We start from the raw sequence: 2,794 nt of genomic DNA, 5'->3' as shown, positions 1-2,794 counted from the left end.
GCCTTCTGTCTCCCATCTTTTGTCGCATTAGAGTTTTAGACTCAGCTCCTCAGTGCATGGTCTGTCTCTTGCCTTCTTTGAGTACAGAATGGAGCACTGAGCTGGGTTGGGACCTTTGGGCACTACCATACCAATGCTTATAGAAGAATGCGCTTGAGGCACTAGTGCCTCTTTGAGGGGTGATATTCCCAATGAGATCTCCGTGCCTGATAGGGTGACCAGACAGCAAGTGTACAAAAATCAGGACGGGGGTGTAATAGGAGTCTATATAAGAAAAAGCCCCCAAAATTGGGACTGTCCCTATAAAATTGGGACATCTGGTCACCCTAGTGCCTGGGGTGGGGGCAGATCCTCCTCTGATGCCGTTCCTATGCTGGTCCAGTTCTGCTGACTTCAGTGGAGTACCCCAACTTGCTGTCTGTCTAAGTACTTCTATGGCCTCCACTGTAGCAGTATCTGAGCAAGGAATTGAATTCACATCTCCTGCACCCTAGTGGAGCACCCTAACCACTAGATCTTCCTTCCCTCAGACCCCAATTTAAGTAAGAGAAGAACTGGCCCCGTGCTCTTCTCTGGTGGGCTGCACAGAGGCTGAAGGGGGGAGCCCATTCACCTGTATGTGTGCAGCTCTCTGCACAATGAAAAGGGGTCAAGGAAAAGGGCCAGTGTGGGGGCGGGGCGGGGGCAGGGAGAGCGGCATAGGGCTTTAGACAGAACCGGGTGGTTGGGGCCAGCTGAAACCAACGTGGGTGAAAAGCTTTGCGTGCTCACAGGTTGTACTGACCCCCTGCAGTATTGGGAGGCCCCTGCTGCTCCTGGGCAGCCACCTCTAGCTCGCATTGTGTGGGGTGAAGGAGAGAGCAAGGGTCTGTTGTAGGTGGTCACTGACCCAACTGGGCTCCACTCCCTATGTCAGGACTGTGATGATTGCTGCAAATATCTGGCTGTATCTGTGCTAAATCCACCCTTGCAGGGCCCGGTGTAGCCGCTCGATCCATGTTCCCTGCCGATACTGCCCTCCCCACCCAGACATAGCCTTACTCTGTGTGGAGTGTGGAAGGGGGGCTCCTGGCAACTGTGAGTGCTGAGGCCAGGGAGTGGGGGGCTTTCTCATGTCATTCACACACCTCATCCCTCCCGCCTCAGTCTCTCCCTGCCCAGCTGACCCATTTGTTTACTCACTCCAATTTTCAGTCCCTGACGTTGAGTGCCTCACGCTGGTAACAACTTTTATTTTGAATGTATGAGTTCATGCTCGTTAATCACTTCCAAATGCCCTTGTCTAAGGGCTATATTGTTTCTGCATTCAGCCACTAATTTTTGAAATCTCTGAAATAAGATTCTGTTTTCAAACATGTGCCGGAGAGTTGTTTCTTTCCGCTATATTTTTAACATATACATGTGGTTTAATTCAACAAGAGAACTTAAGGGGACATTTTTCCATCAGGTTGTGTCCATCCTCCCCTTTCTTTAGTGTTGTCTCTGCCAAACTACCTGGCTGGATGCCACCAGCAGCCCAGTGGCTGGTACCAAATGTGACCGGAGGTTAAAGCATGCTTTCAGTATAGTCCAGAATTGCTGCCTTGCAATATCCGGATAAAAGCCCCAGATGGCCCATTATGCTCACCTGTTGGCTAAGGACAAATGTGTCTCCTGGATACAGATATCAAAGAGAAACTAGGAAAGAGATTTGAAGCTGGGGGCAGAAGTCTCAGCAGCTACGGAGCTCCAGGATACACCCTGCCCTCTGAGCTACCTGGCTAATACACAATTAGCTGCAAAACACACCCTGACAAACAGTTCCACAGCCATATGTTGGGAATGGGTTTCAATGACTTTTGAGCTGCCATAGTCAGGGACTCGCTATGAACAATGACAGGTGACAGCACTGGGCAGCTGCCTGCCCTATGAAGGGCAGATTAATTCTTATTCTCTTCATTTTCTGAGCACAGAATGAAGCCATGTTTTAGTGTTAAGTGCCTCCAGATTAAAAATCTGAGCCATTTTTGCTTTCCTGTAAGGAAAGCATTATGCAGGGGTTTGGGTCTGTGGGGTTGTCAGTTTTTTTGCAAGGTGGTAACCAAGTCACCATAAACAAACGAGGAGTTCTTGTGGCACCTGAGAGACTAACAAATTTATTTGAGCATAAGTTTTCATGGGCTAGAACCCACTTCTTCAGATGCATGAAGTAAAAAATACAGGAGCAGGTAAGGAGCTACAAGGACTCCTTGTTGTTTTTGCTGATACAGACTAACACGGCTACCCCTCTGAAACAAGTCACCTCCAAACACTCAATGCTTCTCTCTGTTGCTCCAGTGCCTGCTGAACTCAATGGAGTAGCATGTATGTAAAGTCAGTGGCAGTGACAGAGAATCTAGCTCCAAGATTTTTGACACAGCTAGATATTGCTGCCTTTGAAATGGTACCTCCAGACCAAAACCAGCTCTGGCTTTAATGCATTCAGGCAGACGTGGGAAATCACTGTACAGATTATCCATTTATATTGATAATTCAGAACAATGGATGATTACAACTCAGAGATATATAGTATGAAAAGGATACCTGCTAGCTACCGCACCTCAAAGGCCTTGATTAGGTCTGCGCTCAGGATTCCCAACTAAACATTTTTCTGTGATTTAACCTGCCAACCTGAAACATATTCTCACCAGTAACTGCACATCGCACCATAGTAACTCTAGCTCAGGAACCAATCCATGCAACAAACCTCGATGCCAACTCTGCCCACACATCTACACCAGTGACATCATCACAGGACCTAACCAGATCAGCCACA

This window comes from Chelonoidis abingdonii, chromosome 2 (assembly GCF_003597395.2).
Source record: "Chelonoidis abingdonii isolate Lonesome George chromosome 2, CheloAbing_2.0, whole genome shotgun sequence".
NCBI classification, from domain to species: Eukaryota; Metazoa; Chordata; order Testudines; family Testudinidae; genus Chelonoidis; species Chelonoidis abingdonii.
This window is presented reverse-complemented; position numbering follows the sequence as displayed.